The sequence below is a fragment of the Tamandua tetradactyla genome, chromosome 5 (assembly GCF_023851605.1).
Source record: "Tamandua tetradactyla isolate mTamTet1 chromosome 5, mTamTet1.pri, whole genome shotgun sequence".
Taxonomy (NCBI): domain Eukaryota; kingdom Metazoa; phylum Chordata; class Mammalia; order Pilosa; family Myrmecophagidae; genus Tamandua; species Tamandua tetradactyla.
The window spans coordinates 15,827,806-15,845,060 of record NC_135331.1 but is presented as its reverse complement, the minus strand read 5'-3'; the positions used below and the strand labels follow the sequence as shown (position 1 = coordinate 15,845,060).

The 17,255-nt window shown below is 40.1% G+C and overlaps 2 long non-coding RNA genes across 2 annotated transcripts in view; one reads left to right on the top strand and one right to left on the bottom strand.

Annotated features, from left to right (window-relative positions):
* LOC143682265 (uncharacterized) overlaps window positions 1–17,255 on the top strand; it is a 119,821-nt gene that overhangs the window by 17,459 nt on the left and 85,107 nt on the right. The window lies entirely within an intron of this gene.
* LOC143682264 (uncharacterized) lies at window positions 6,387–11,837 on the bottom strand. The gene is made up of 4 exons (XR_013175055.1): window positions 11,725–11,837; window positions 7,771–7,868; window positions 7,492–7,591; window positions 6,387–7,098 (listed from the first exon to the last, which is right to left on the bottom strand). It is a non-coding gene; the product is annotated as an uncharacterized LOC143682264 (long non-coding RNA).

Below are 17,255 nucleotides of genomic sequence, written 5' to 3'. Positions count from 1 at the left end.
CTAAGGGTTTTGTTAGGAACTTAGGGGTTTTCCTTTATTATATATAAAAAATATATGATAATATATTCCTGTACATTTAAAAAATTTTAAAAACCAAAGTGAAAAAAACAAAAATCCCTTGAAGCCTTCAGTGCTCCTGCTCCCTGGGAAGGGATTACACAGTTGGGGTGACATGTCTCTGTTTATCCAAACTGTTTTTCATGTCCAATTAGGGAAGAGGGCCTTCTGTATTTCAAACTTCCCCTCTCCCATGGGGGAAATGCCAGACCTGTTGGAGAAAACAAACAGCAGCTTATGTGTGTGTGTTCCTGCCCAGGCACTTAGGCCCATAAAACCCGGGACTCGGTTTCTGGGCTAAGAGCTACATTAGGGAGCTGTTGACAGTCCCTTGGTCTGACCTCTTGCACAATGCCGGGACTGCTCAGCAGCTTAGGAAAAAGAAGAAAACAAACACAAAAGTCGGTTCAGTCTGTTTGTTCTAAGGAAACTCAAAGAGGTGTTTGACAGTCAGTAAATGCCAGCTTGGCTCTTGTTTTAAATCTGTAACATGGGAGGCAAGAGGCAAGGACAGCGGTGGGGGTAGAAGGGATAAGGGCGATACAGGGAGAGAAGAGGAGAAAGAAAAGCTGCTGCCATGGGCCGGGAGCTGCCAGGAGATGCAGACGAAGCCCGTGGAGTTGAACTAGACAGGCAAGTGGGAGGGCACTGAAGGAGGACTAGGCTGCTAGCTCCTCTGTGCTTGAGGCTATGTCTCCATCATTCGTTCATTTGCACATTCACTCACTCATTTCCTTCTTTTCTTCCTTCTTTCCTGCCTTCCTTCCTTCTTCCCTTTCATCTCTTCATTCCTTTTCTCCTTCCTTCTTCCTTCTTTCCTTTCTGTTTCCCCCTTTCCATTTCTCCATCATTGTTTCCTACCTTCCTTCCCTTCAGACTTCACTTCCTCCCGCCCTTCTTTCCTTCCTTCCCACCTCTCTCCCTTCCTACTCTCTTTCTACAGCTGTGTAAAAAAAGATAATTGATATTTGATCAGCAAATGTGTCCATATCTGCTATATGCCATGTACTATTCTGGTTGCTGAGGAATAGTAAGGTAGTAAGTACATCAGAGACCTCATTCTCATGATACTTCCATTCTCCTTGTGGAGAAGTAAATAAGTGTTTCAAGTAGTTATAAGTTCTAAGAAGAAAAGTGAAGTTGGGTAAGGGCAAGGAGGGTTGTGGGGACTGTTTCACACAAAGTGATCAGGGAAGGCCACTCTGAATGAAGTGAGAAAGAGAACCAGGCAATTTTCGGGGGGAAGAGAGTTCCAGACAGAGTGAACAGAAAATAAAAGGGCCCCAAGGTGACAAGTGCCTGGAGTGTTTGAAGGACAGAAAGTCTGCCAGTGTAACTGGAGCATAGAGGACAAGGGGGGAGAGTTGGAGGTGATGAGGACAAGGAGGTGAGCAGAAGACGGATCACGCAGGACCTTGCCAACATGGTATGGATGTTACTGTGAATACGATGGCAAGTCATTGGAGTAGGGCAGGAATGTACTTTAATTTATATTTTAGCAAGATCATTCTGGCCGCCATGTGAAGAACAGATGCGACTGAGGCAAGGGTAGAAGCAGTGAGACTAGTTAGAGAGGTTTGCAGACTTGTCCAGGTGAGAGATGATGGAGGCTGCGGTCAGGGTAGGTGGGCCAGGGTGGGCATGGTGGAGGTACTAGGATGTGGGAGGATTCTGTACATATCTTGTAGAGAAACACAGTAAGATTTACTGATGATTTGGATGTGTGTTGGGAGAGAAGTTGAGATTATCGCAAGGATTGCGTCTAACCAGTTAGATCAGTGGTTTCCCCATTTACTGAGATGAGGAATATTGTATCTGACTTTGTATTTCCTATAATGTCTGGTATTCATTCACTCTATATTTTCTGAATGACTGACAAAATGAATGAAAGCTATTTTGTATGGATTGTCCTAGAATTTCTGATGCATTGAACAAATACTCATTGATTGCCTACTGTGTGCAGAATATTTGTGCCTAGTGCTATGGAATAAATACATCCCATTCAACAGACATTACATGAGTTGCCTTAGGTACTATGCTGGGAACTGGAGGAAAGTGCTAATGAGTTAGACAGACATGGCTCTGCCTTATGGAACTCACCATCCAGATGGAGATGCAGATGTCAAACATGTAACAAATATGTCAATAATTGCCAATTGTGATAAGTGTTAAGTAGAAAATAACAAGGAGGATAAAGAAAAATATGGTGGCCAGGGAGGGCCTCTCTAAAGGGGAGACATTTAATCTGAACTTGGAAAATGAGAAGGAGTGGGCCCTGTATAGAAAAGAGAATAACCTTCCAGGCAGAAAGAACAGAAAACTCCAAAGTCCTGAGGCAGGAATGAGTTCAGATAGTTCCAGGAACAGAAAGAACTCCACTGTGTCTTGAGGTTAGTGAATGAGGGCAGAATGGCATGAGATGAGGTTGAGATGAAAGCAGGGGTCAGATTTAAAAAAATGAACAAGACAGAGACCTTGCCCTCAAGAACTCACAGGATGGAGGAGAAGCCAAGGGGTGAACACAGATGGTGAATAAGAAGAACGTGCCAAGTGCTTGAAAGACGGTGATGAAATGAAAGCTGGGTCTATGAGTAAGGTCTTGATCAACATAAAGATACAGAAAACACTTTCCATCCTTCCTGTTTTCTTCTCACTCAGTGCCTTAATTAACATTGCAGAAATCAGAGTAGATTTACCTGCATAGGAGGAAGGGATGTTCTAGGGTGGATAGCCTAAAGCAACAAGAGTGTGTTTTAGCCAAATCCCCAGAACTGAAGTCCTCAAGGGAGCAGGCATGAGGATGCACAGGATGACATGCTGTGTTGAATGGAAGTCTACAGTGGTGATGACTGATGTCTTACTGACCTTTGACCTAGGTTTAAATATCTTCTTCCTATTACAAGTAAAGATATTTGCTCCTTGTTTCACCATTTTTTTCTCATTTATGAGCCTAGTGGGCTCCAGAAACTAACTTATTAATTAAAGAAGTATTCACTTTGGACCACCTCTCCCCAGGTACTTGGCTGGGTGCTGTGTGTCCAGCCGTGAACAGGGAAGATTCAGTGTCTGCCCTTATGGAGCATGTACTCTACTGAGAAAGAAAAGACAATAAAGAGGTAAGGTGAAAAAGAGCCATGGTGAGGGGAAGCACAGGAAGTATAGGAAGCACCTAGCTGTGGAAAATCTGGGAGTGCTTCCTGGAAACAGTGCCTTCCATTCTGAGATCTGAAGGAGGTGACTAGAGCTATGAGATCTGAAGGAGGTGACTAGAGCGAGCCAGGTAAAGTGGCTGCGCAGTGGGAAAAGCCACCCGGGCTGAGGAGGCAGGCATTAATCATAACAATTCATTCTTGTGACGATTCCATCATGTAACAACTCAAACTCTACCCCAAACCATACCCCCCTGCAAACAGGTAGCCAGATGGCTTCACCTCTCCAAGCCCCAGCTTCCTCCTCTTAGAACATGGTGATTGTGATACTACTTGACTCTCAGGCTTGGTGTAGGGATTACATGAGATGGTATGTGTACTGTGCCCATTGCAGTAGCCACTCCATAGTAGATTCTCAGGAAAGGATAGCTGTTCTGCTTTTGATAGTGGAAACCGATGCATGCATGAAGGAATACTGGCTGAGTCTATTATATATAAATACATGCCCCACCACCCATGTGTTCCTCAGAAACACATATCATGGGCATAGCGCAAATACTCCTAAAGAGTGGGAGAAAGATCAAAGCCGATGGTGGAGTGATACAGAGAAGGTAGGGTTTAACGAATGAGGATGACTGCTGAATCATCGTATTGATAATATTTCTTTTAGTCTCCAGTATCTCAGAGCAGCTAGAAGTCAAAACCTAAAATTGTTGAATTGTAGCCCATATCAAACTCTGAAATCTGTTCTACAACTAATTGTTGTGACATGCTTTGAAATTTATTGCTTTTTTGTATATATGTTATTTTTCACGAAAAAAAGAAAAAGAAGTCTCTTGTGAAGATAAAATATTTATTCCTTCTAGCTTCCAGTGTTCTGGAGAAAGAAATCTGAGATGATCATATGTTTGGTAGCGCATGATAAAGCCTGGAATCTGTCCTGTAACTACTTGTTAGAAAAGTACTTTGAAAACTACTGCTGTTTTCTTTCTTTGCTTTGCATGTATGTTATATTATAAAACTTAAAAGTAAAAAAAAAAAACAAAAAAACAAACAAAACACATATGAGAATGTCCATAGCATAATAACTAAAATCTGGGAGCTAGCCTGATGCCCGTCTGTAGTAGGATAGATAAACTGTGGTATATCCACACAATGGAATACTAAACAGCAATAACAATGAACGATCTACAACAATACAAGTGAATCTCACAAACACAGTATTAAACAAGCAAAGCCAGAGACAAAAGATGATTTACTGCATGATTCCATTATGTAGAGTGCAAAAACAGATAAATAATGCTAGAAGTCAGGACAGTGAAGACCTTGCAAGATGGGAAGTGGCTAGCAACTAAGGGAGGCGGCATGAGAGAGGCTCCTGGGGGGCTAGTTAGGTTCCTTTTTGTAATCTGAACGTCTGTTATATGCTGTGTTCATTTTGGAAAATTCACCAAGTTGTAAACTTATGGGCTGTTCATATTTTTCTGTATGTTATACTTCAATTACAAGTTTTAAAATATAGTTATTTAAGTATTTATAATCAATGAGAACTACCATTATTCTGGCATTTTCAAGATTACCTTTGGCCTCCCCTCAGATGTTAATGCTGCCTCCTAGAATTTTTAGCCATATTTTATCCGGCCCTCTTAGGCTAGGCAACCCTCAGGGAAAACCCTTTTGGCTCTGCCAATCAAAAAATAAGGCCTTTTCTAATGGTCTGTCTTTCTCTCTGGATTTTCTCTTGGCTTTGGCGTTTTTGATCAAATTTAACTGATTTTCTGGAGTCTAGTTTAGTCAGGTGACTTTAAGAAGCTCCAAGTTCTCCTATGTTTGTCAGAGTCAGGGGATGCTCTGGGGATAGGCTTTGTTGATTGAATTTCAGCTTTTTCTTCTGACCCCTTGAGTGACCTACACCATGAGGTGGCTCATTGTTCTTTCCTGAGACAAAACCATTTGGGGGAAAATTACACAAACGTGAAACTCCAACCTGCAGTTTCCTTCTAGCATCCAAATATCTCATGGGAAAAATAGAGAGACAATTGAGAGTTGATGCCATAGGCTCTTGAGCCCCTACCCAAGGTTTCTGTTTCATTTTCCTAAAGTCTGAATGTGTCTTTCATGGGCAGAGATATTCTCTTTTTAGTTTGGAAAAAGTGACCTCTGCTGTGTTTTGTAAGTTTTTGCATACATCCCAATCAAGTAGGTTGGGCGAAAATGAGAAACTTTGCAAGACTCAGAGCAGAAATAGCCACAGCCTCTATTCACTATATGCTAGGCACAAAGTGCTCTTTTTATAAGCTCACAATAAGGATCCTAGGAAATAGAAATGACTGCTATCTGTATTTAGCAGATGGCAAAATTAAAGTTTAGGCAAATTCAGTACCTTATCCAGGATCACCTAGAAAAGAGCTGAAATGGTATTCCCATTTCATTCTACCAGATTCTAACACACTTGAGCATAGTCATAACAAAGTTCAACCCTTTTAGGATTCACCCAACCCATAGGAACCTCATTTTCCTCATCTGGAGAATGCGGCTTGTTCTAGTTTACTAGCTGCCGGAATGCAATATGCTAGAAACAGAACAGCTTTTAAAAAGGGAAGTTTAATAAGTTGCAAGTTAACAGTTTTTAGGCCATGGAAATGTCCCAGTTGAAACAAATCTACAGAAATGTCCAATCTAAGACATCCAGGGAAAGGTGCCTTGATTCAAGAAGGCCAATGAAGTTTAGGGTCTCTCTCTCAAGTGGAAAGGCACACGGTGAACACAGTCAGGGTTTCTCTCTTGGCTGGAAGGGCACATGGTGAACATGGCGTCATCTGCTAGCTTCCTCTCCTGGCTTCCTGCTTTACAAAGCTCCCTGGGAGGCATTTTCCTTCTCCATCTTCAAAGGTCACTGGCTGGTGGACTCTCTGCTTCTCATGGTTATGTCGTTCTGCTCTCTCAGAATCTCCCACTTTGTCCAAAATGTTTCCTCTTTTATAGGATTCCGGTAAACTAATCAAGACCCATCCAAATGGGTGGAGGCACGTCTCCACCTAATCCAGTTTAACAACCACTCTTGATTGAGTCACATCTCCAGGGAGATGATCTAATTATAGTTTCAAACATATAGTACTGAATAGGGATTAAAAGAAACTGCTGCCTTTACAAAATGGGATTCAGATTAAAACAGGGCTTTTTTAGGGTACATATATCCTTTCAAACCAGCGCAGGGCTGATGAAACCCCTCCTTTTAGGGTTATACTGAGGATCAGATGATTCAAGGATTAGTGATTCGTGTTTCTGCACAGGTTTGTCCCAGGCAGATGCTTCCCGTCAGTTTCTGCACTGGGTGAGCCATGTCCTCTCTCCTACATGGTGCCAACCTCAGACCAAATGTTTCCAGTGTGATGTGGAGGCCCCTGTGCATGGGGTAAAGACTAGAACATTTCGGGGATCAAGGGGAATATAATCTCCAACTGTTGAACTCATCCATGAGTCAGTTCCTCTGGAGTGGGATTCAGAAAGTTTCTCAGGGGAATGGTTAATATGGTTAGCTTTTTCTAAGATGTTAAGTGCACTCTGTCATTCTCTGACTTGAAACAGTTCATTAATTCACTCATTTATTCATTTATCTGAAGTGTATTGAATATCAAGATTTAATGAGATATAATAATAGCAAAGTGTTGATCAGGTTCCAAGCAGTTATCTAAGTAACTTACATGTAATGTATGTACTCACTTAATTCTCCTAACAGCCATAGGAGATTTGTATTATTATGATTTGAGTATATGCTTTGCTTGCATGACTGGGCCCAGAGTCTCTCTCATCACTTCCCGTTATTTAGTCTCCCATTATTTTTCTCTGACCGTTGCCTGGAATGATGGTCCCCAAATGGGGATGTGTAAGCCTGAGTTGGGAATGATACATAGAAGAATTTCAACAGTCTACCAATCCCTGCACACATCAGACAATACCTGTGAGCAAGTAAAAGAACCTTACACACCTTGCCAAGGAATTTGGGAAGTCTCTCCCGTTTAAGGACCCCCCACCTCTTTGGGTGGACCCCACCTTGAATCCCAATACTGAAGGGACTTTACTTTCCTCTCTAGCCATGTGGACTGGAATGCTTTAAGGAAAGGCTAGCAGGGTATTCAGTGCTATATCTACAGACTCGGTGAATATTGAATGAATGAATGAATTGCATTATTTTTCTTCTTTCTCCTGCCCATCCCACTTGTATACTTGATCTCCACCATACTGATGTGCATCTTTATACACTTTGTATTTTTCGAGTGCTTACCAAGTGCCAGATGCTGTAATTGATGCATTATCCCACAGAATCTTCAACACAACCCTGGGAGGCTTGTATAGGTACTAGCTCCATTTTAGAGATAAGGTGACTGTGGAGCAGAGAAGGTCATTAATGTTCTGGGGGAGGCAAGGCCAGGAGTCCCCATGGTGCTCCTGAATGTGCCATGCTATTCCATTTGTCTCAGATTGCTCCCCTGCTTAAAACACCTTCTCCCTCTACCCACCCTGTCTGATGGGCATTTGTCTGCTCCTTCAGTTCATGTCTCACCTTTTCTTTGGAGTCTTCCAAGTTCTCTACAAGGAGAACTGGTGAGTGTCTTTACTGTCCCCAGTATCTTCACTCCACTTTCTTTTCTCCTCCATTTCCTTTTAGCCATGTAGTAGTTCAAGTATACAGAAAAATATAGAGAACAAATATTACAAACACCCATAGGCATAAATTTAATGAATATTATCATCCTTTCATATTTTCTTTAGTTGTTTCCAATAAATTGAACTTTCCATGTGTGTTTTCAAAAGAAGGAGAATTTTTCTCTTAGGCAAAGATTATTTTACAAGGGTAAAATAAAGTTGATTAAAAATACTTGGAGAGAAAATCTGCTCTATTGCCCTGACAGTTATGCAAATGATACCATAAAACCTCACTAACTTGGAATACAACTGAGAATTTACATCCTTTACAAATTAGTGGGGAGTACCATTTGCTAAACCTTATGCAAATAAAAGCAATTATATTTCAAAAGCTCATTTCTTTGATTTAAAAACACCTCTGTTAGAAATTTATCCCAAAAAATAAATGTGGGTGGATAGACATAATGATTTATTCCCAAAGATGTTCATTGCAGTGTTGTTAGAAAAGTAAAAAATGCATAAGTGTAAAAAGAAGTTGCTTAATGGTTTATGTTTATAAAATTCTATGCAGCTAATAGAATGTATGCTATTGAAGAAAATTAAATGGAATGAAAAGATATGCATGACATAGTAAAATTAATGATAGTGTATGATACCAATTTTATGAAAAAGATCCTAAAATATTTATTTTTTTAATCTACTTTGTGTATCTTATGTATAAATATATGCATGTGTTTAATTTCCATACAAATATACTAATATCTAGGTGAGAGGATAGTGTTATTTTTTCTCCCCTTTGTTTCTGTATTTATAACAATGAACAATTATCTTTGTAATTTTAAAATGTTATTGGAAATGGAAATATTAATAGCAGGAAAAAGCAGATTATTATTTGTATGCATTGCACATCTTACATGCTCAATGATAAACAAATCTTAGTGAGTAAAGGAAAGTATGTTAGTCAGAAATTACTTTCCAAATTGGCTTTTGGTAAAAATGTGTGAAGCTAGAAAATGCTGGGTACAATCTTGTTTTCAAAAGCCTCATCCTAACCAGACACATATGCCATTCAATTCTATGAAGTTCATCTGATAGATGTACCTTAACTGTGCCTTTACAATCCTTGTCCACTGTGTAGACCTGGAATCTGAGTGCTCTGTGAAGGGGGCGGGGTCTTTATTATCAGTTACGCACATTTCCAAGACACTGACAGGGCCTGTGTGTGTCTAGGACCTGGCACAAGAGGGTGTTGATGCTTGGTTGTAGGGTAAAATTCTGGAGCAATTGGAAATAGCAAATGGCTGAGATACAAAAAAAGGAAAATGTAGGAGATGTCAGAGCAACATCAGTTGTGTTTCCCACAGTGGCTTCATCGGGATAGGGAGAGAAGCAGGGATACTGGAACAAAGACAGTATCTGGGGTGTGTTCAAGGCATATGGCCTGAGATCATCAGGAGTGAGTCTCAGCCTGTGTTAGAAACAGTAATAGCATTAGAGGGCCACAAACAGTGGGAACACCAAGAGGGTTCTAGTGGAGACCTAAAGTAGGCCCATCTCTCTGCCTCCAGGGTCCAAGGTCCTCTCAGGAGGGTCCAAGGTGCCTCCCAAGGTTCTTTCCTTTTCCTTGAAGGCCTAAACACTTAGCTTAGGGCATAATTCTTCCTTTGAAGTATAATATGACAATCACAACCTGATATATTTTGCAAAGAAAATTACCTTCAAATATAAGGATACACCTGGATTTATTATAGCTATCCCCTCTAACCCCCCTTTTTTTTTGAGTTGTGTGAATTGCCTGAAAATTGTGCTACCTGTGAAAGATTGTTGAAATGTTGTTGATACACAAATTTGAGGGTTGGAGGAAATCATTCCAGATTCATGTGGCCAGTTCTCCTAATGCAATACAATAATATATTCCAACCCATTTGTGGGGATGTAGAGGGAAAAAAAACACCACCAACAAAATGCTGCTACCATCAGCACCACCAATATCACCACCATCAGCACCACCAATAAAACCATCAATACTATCAGCAACAACACCAGCAGCCCATCAACACCAGCAATATCAACACCACCAACAACACTACCATTATCACCACTACCATCAACATATCACCATTACTACCAGTGTCACCATCACTACCATCTCCACCAGCAGCAGCAACGTCAACCCATCGACACAACTTCCATCACCATCATCACCACCAACAATGGCATCAACACCATTGCCGGTATCAATACCATTACAGTCACCACCTCTATCATCCTCGTTACCATTGCCACCTCCAATAATACCAAAATTGTGACAGATTAGAAAGAAAACCAGAAAACTTCACTTTCCTGTTTCCGAAGATAATTTTTAGCCATGGCCTAGGTGCACTGTGCTAGATGTTAGGAAATCAAGGATGAGCTACCCTCAAGGATCTGACTATCAAATGCTTAAAGCTAGCATAAGTCCTCTGGAGAGGGGCAAAGTACTGGTAGTGTCCAAATGGGAAGAGAATGCACATCTAGTTGGCAGTGGGGAGAGGTGAATGTGGTCCTTTTTTGATTGAGAAGGTAGAATTTGAGAAGAGCCCCCAAAAGTGGATCAAATATCATCTGATGGAAAACAGTGAATGGGATGTGCCTACTCTGCGAGAGAAATCTATAATCTACCACAACAGGCTTAATGCTGAACCTTAAGGTACCCCCAGAATCTACCTCAATGTGGGGCTCCTAGAAGCCCATCAGCTACAATTAATGGAGTTGATTCTCAAGATGAACCCTTTTTGGCTCAGAGATGGTTTTGAGTATCATTGAATGGGTGGATGGATGAGTGGATGGATGGAGAAGAGAGCATGGAAAGAATGGCATAGACATCTGGAAGCAGGAAATTCCAGTGCATGTCTGGGGAGCAACATATAAGGCTGTGAAAAAGATTGAAGAGGGGGAGGAGTTACTATTTTAGAGGCCCTTGAATACCACCACTGAAAGCTTTTGAGCGGGGAAAGAGCTGTTCAGATAACCTGGAGAGAGGGAACATCACAGTCCAATTTCCAGGGTTAAAAGTAGTCTAGAGATGATAATAATAACTAAGTTTTTTGATGCATTACTATGTGCAGTGCAGACTCTTTTCTTTTTAAATCCTCACAGCACTCCTTTGGGTTAGGTGCCATTATTATCTCCATTTTACAGATAAGGAAACTGAAGCATGGAAAAGAGTAACTCACCCAGAATCACACATATAGTAACTGGTAATAGAACTCTGAATGGGTTAAATCCACTTCTGGATGAAATTGTGAAACTATTCCTCCCTTCTCCCACAATATTTTAGCTAAATTTTATTTATTTCCAGTTAGAACCAAAGGATTCGTTCCTTTCTTTCCAAAGCAGTAGGGGGTAAAAAATTCATCTTTTATGAGGCTGATGGCAGCTGTTCTTCCCCCCACCCAGCTGTCTTCTCCTGAAATAGGATAGGGCAAGAATTTTAATTTTCACAGATATCAGGGAAATAGCCCTGGAGGTGTGATCTGAATTTGAATCCCAACCCATCCATCACTCTCTGTCAGGGCAACCTTAGCAACCAACTTCTCCACTCAGCCCCAGTTTTTTCATCTATAAATGAAAACATACCCATCTTCATTCTTGGTTCCTATGGTCATCACAAGGTTTGGTGGGTTGATCTATATACATGAGCATACTTTTGTATGTAGAACCAGCACTGAATGCACTCTGAATTTCTTCTTTGTGAAGGTACCAAGTTAATAATAATAATAGTTATACAATAATAACAGTGACAGTTATTAATATTATTATTTTGTATTTGGTTCTAGTAAGCAGTTGATTCAGAGGCCTCTGATACACCCTTCCAATCCCCTTGCCTCACCTGTCTTTGATGGCAGTTACCACCGGGTGACCCATTCTATGCAGGGTTGGAAAAGTTTTCATTTATGGCCATTAGATAGGGCCTCACCTCAGGCCCACTCTGTGTACTTGTTCCTTCCAACCCCAGATCTTGTTTGTTGATGTCACAGAATGGGATGCAGCGGGAGGCACCCATTCATCACCCACACATGTGCAGCCTGGCAGTGTGGGCATTTAACACCTGTTCGGGCAATCCTTTGATCAGTGGGGGATGAAAGCATGAGAGGGGTGCTTCTTTTTCCTCTTCCTGGGCAGACGGACCCAAGTCGTGTTCCATGTGACTTCTCAGACAGTACCGCACCCTAACGGTGGCCTCCTCAATGGTGACCCATCCTTGTATTGACTCTTTCCTGCCCTGCTCCACTCTCCCATCACTCACTCACTCCCTGGGATCACATGACCCATTAAAGCACTAACATGAAAATCTTTGTCTCAGCCTCTGTTTTATGGAGAATCCAGGCTTAAATAGCATTGAAGCTTGAATCTGAACTGCTGATTATTCCCCCTAGCACTCCTTGTGTTTTCTTACTAAAGGGCCTAGTACACTGTCTGGCACTTAATAGGTGCTGAATAAATCCTACATGAATCAAGGAATGAAATGTCTCTGCTTATATCTCAAGAAAAATAGTATTCAACAAATTGGATTTATGCATCTAGTTAGCAAGGTATGGTGATTGCAGGGCAAGACTTTGAAATCAAGCAGCATGGTTTGGATCCCCACTCTGCCACAAACTAGCACACGGCTATTCTCACAGACCTGGGGTAATTTACTTGGCATCTCTGCATCTCAGTTTTTAAGTCTGTAAAATGGAGAAAATAGTATTTCAGTCATAGATAGACTCAATAGCATCCATCAGGTAAAGTACCTGGGAGATAATAAATGAATCAATAAAATGCTTCATAGCAGTAATAGTAGTAGGAGTACTGATATTACCCAAAAAGGAATATATTGGAAAGATCTAAGATAGGATTTGAAAGATTCATGTATGACTTGGAGCCCATCATTGTATGTTTCTCCTTTCTACTTTCTTTTTTATAATGATAGAAATTCCTAATCCATTCCTATTTTACATGATAAGTGGGAGAGTACTTTATAAAGTATGAAGATTTCATGAAATGGAAGGGAACTTTTACCTCCGTGATATTGGTGGTGGGTGGTGCCATCCAGAAAGCTTGGCTCCAGTAAGACCTCTCTTTTGAGAAGATGGGAATTCATTTGTCATTTCCTAAAAGTGATCTCCCTAGCAGACCCCAGTGTGATCACCAGCTGAGAGGTAAATCTCCAAGACATTCAAAGAGAAACTAGGTTCCTGTAGTCCTGAAAGGTGAAACCAGTGCCATATTTCACATCTGGCTTAAGCCCATTATTGCTGTTGAAAACAGGGTTTTTAAAGGACATGCTTCTTTCACCCTTCAGCTTCACTCAACAGACCTATGGCCAAAAGCTGGAGTGTTGTGTGCAGCGAAAGAATTCCTGGTATTTCCCACGATGTCATTGGACTAAAAGTGGATAGATTTCTTTTTATCTCAAGTAGAGTGAATCATACTCCTCATTTGATAATTTATTGTCACTATAGGCTATGTACCTTTTATACCTCTTTTCGCTATATTGTATTATATTGTATTTAATTTTTTCCTTTATCTCAATTGCCACTCTCATCCCCCAATAAAGGCATTCACTTTCATATGTCTGAAATATGCCCTTATTTTCCTTCTAAAACATCGTTTTTTGCATATGCTCAATTTACATAAGTTATTGAGCTATAAATCTAATTTTGCTTGTTTTTTTATTCAATACCATGTTTTCAAGATCTTTTCTTGTTGTTATTTGCATATATTAGGGTAAATATGTGTTTATTATATAGTTATATGTATATATGTGTGTATCTTTTTGTTTGTTTGTTTTCAACAAATGCATAGTACACATTCACCACATTTTCTCTATCATTCCCCTAGAGATGGACAACAAGGTTGCCTCTAACTCCCCTCCTTTACAACTAGCACTAGACAGATCTCTGCCGGATTTTTCCTGGAGGTGGGATTGATGGATCCTAGGAGATACACCTACTTTAAATCAGGACAGAGTCTGTTCAAGTCATGTAAAACTAAAGATGTCAAAGACATTCAGTGGGTAGCTCTGCCCAAGCCCCTCCTCCCTGTGGGTCTACATTTTCCCATTTGTATAAAGAGTGGTTTGGATGAGAAAATCTCTCAGGGCTCTCCCTGCATTAAGATTCCACCTCTCATTTTGAAACCAGCTGTGTTTATCAAACAAATGGAGGAAAAGTTGGACAAAATATGCTAGTCCATCATCCAAATATTTGGAAGTAGCCAGATGTTCAGCATCTTGTAGACACCACATAGGAGGCCTTTGTCAGCGTTCCTTAGGTGGCTTTCTCTGGGATAATTGTTGTTGTTTTTTTTTTTCTAATACTTATCCTCCTTTTCTCAGAGAGCTAATGTAGATTCAGGTTTGCAGGGTCTATAGGAATTTGAGCTTCAATTTCCTTCAACTTGGGATTGACACTTCTATCTATCTATATCTATCTATCTATCTATCTATCTATCTATCTCTATCTATCTATCTATCTATCTAACTATCTATCATCCATCTATCTATCTATCTATCTATCTATCTATCTATCTATCTACATTTGTGATGGTTAAATTTATGTATCAACTTGGCTAGGTTTGGTATACAATTGTTTGGTCAAGCAAGCACTGGTCTGATTGTCACCGTGAGGCTATTTCGTAGATTTAAATTATTAGCCGATTGATTGCATTTATGACTGATCACTTCTACAGTCAACAAAGGAGGTTGTATTTAGCAATGAGAGAAGTCTTATCCAGTCAGTTGAAGGCCTTAAAAAGAGAATTGGTGATTTCATCCATTGGAAAGAACAATTGCTTTTTCTACTTAAGCCGGCCAGCTTCTCCTGGGGAATTCATGGAAACCACCATCAGAGTTCCCAACTTGAAGCCTGCCCTATGCAATTTGAATCTGTCAATCCCCATGGTTGCGTAAACCTATTCCTATAATAAATCTCATATATATGACATATACTGCTGGTTCTGTTTCTCTGAAGAACCCTGACTGTAATACAGTCTCTCTCATCTTTCTCTCTAGCACCCTTTCTCTTTCTCTCTATCATCTATCACCTATTTTTATATTTATGGTGGGATCCAGTATTTATGGGGGTAATGAGAGCATTGGGGTTAATGGAATCAGATCACATGGGTCAAAAGGATGTGGGTCCAAATGACTTAACCGTGTACTTTGGGCCAGAAAGGACTTCTTGGTAGCTCTGTTTCCTCATCCATATATTGCAAGTTGAAGGTATAATAATTTGGCTTATTATAGATTATTACTTCATTGGTTTATTTTGAAAACCAAATGAAATCATGTGTAGTGAGAATTTATCATAGGACCTGGCACAGAGTATGCCCTTTGTGGTGGTTTCCAAAAAATTGACCAAAATCCTTTGACACTTTTCCCATTGAGTGACTGAGGATGAGTTACGGACTACTTTGACCAATGGAGTATCACGAGTGACATCATGTGACCTCCAAGCCTAGTTCATTAAAAGCAGTGTAGCTTCCTCCTTATTTGTTGTAACACTGAAGCACCAGATAAGAAGTCCCCCTGCCCTAAAGAGGCATTCTGCAGAGGCTCTCAGTAAGTGCTCCCACTCCATTAAAACTCAGCCTTCCAGCCATACCTGATACGGTACCAGATATGTGAGTGAAGAAACCACTTGGAAGTGGATTGCTTAACTCCAGTGGTTTGTCTTGCCAACTGATAACCTAGATATAGTGGAGCAGAAACCAGCCTTTTCCTGTTTGCCCTGTCCAAATATAGGAGCATAATAGATTAGTATCAGCAATAATAACTAGAAAGCCCTGAGCTATTAGGGTTATTATTATTTTTTAAATTTTTATTAGTAAAACCAATCAACATACAATATGAACATTTTTTATCACATAGTTGTATATTCATCATCATGATCATTTTTTAGAACATTTGCATCAATTGTTTCTGTTTCTGAAAAAAATTCAGAAAAAGAAAGAAAAAAAATTCATATATACCATACCCCTTACCCCTCTCTTTCATTGATCACTAGCATTTCAATCTACTAAATTTATTTTAACATTTGTTCCCCCATTATTTATTTATTTTTAATCCATATGTTTTACTCATCTGTCCATTAGGTAAACAAAAGAAGCATCAGACACAAGGTTTTCACCATCACACAGCCACATTGCAAAAGCTGTGTCATTATACAATCATCATCAAGAAACATGGCTATTGGAACACAGTTCTACATTTTCAGGCAATTCCCTCCAGCCTCTTTGTTACACCTTAACTAAAAAGGTAATATCTATTTAATGTGTAAGAATAACCTTCAGGATAACCTCTTGACTCTGTTTGGAATCTCTTAGCGATTGACACTTTATTTTGTCTCATTTCTCTCTTCCCCCTTTTGGTCGAGAAGGTTTTCTCAATCCCTTGATGTTGAGTCCCAGCTCATTCTAGGATTTCTGTCCCCTGTTGTCAGGAAGGTCCATACCCCTAGGAGTTATGTCCCACATAGAGAGGGGGAGGGCAGTGAGTTTGCTTGTTCTGTTGGCTGAGAGAGAGAGGCCACATCTGAGCAACAAAAGAGGTTCTCTTGGGGGTGACTCTTAGGCCTAATTTTAAGTAGGCTTAGCCTATCCTTTGAGGGGTTAAGTTTCATATGAATAAATCCCAAGATTGGGGGCTCAGCCTATTGCTTTGGTTGTCCCCACTGCTTGTGAGAATATCAAGAATTTTCCACTTGGGGAAGTTGAATTTTCCCCCTTTCTTACCATTCCCCCAAGGGGACTTTGCAAATACTTTTTATTCACTGTTCAAATCCTGGGATTTATCGAGGCATCACTCTGGACAAACTACAAAATCTCATGCCCTACTCAAGATTCCATGTTCTTATGGTGTTCAAATAAGCTGTCCACGTAAGTTATACTAGGAAATGCACTAGTCAAAATATAAATTTTGTACCAAATAAATATTTTTTGCTTTAGTCTCACACATAAGTTAAAGTTTTAAAATATTAATTATCATCTATTTTGAACACCCTGAAGTATTGACATTCCTTTGTTCTTCCTCATGCAAAACATTTTTAAATTTGTACATTTAGTCACTATTATTATACATTCTAGGCATTCCTAGATGATACCATCTCAGTCTTTATTGTATATTTTTCCTTCTAATTTCAGTTTTGCCCCCAGGCCTCCTCCCTCTATCGTTCTCACATTCAGTTTCATTCAGTGTTCTAACATTATTGTGCTACAATCAGGTAGTGTTGTACTATCCGTTTCTGAATTTTTACAATCTGTCTCATCGCACAATCTATATTCCTTCAGTTCCATTTACCCAATGTCTACCCTGTTTCTATCTCCTAATGACCTCTATTCTTAACTGAAATTATCCAAGTTCATTCACTGATGTTAGTT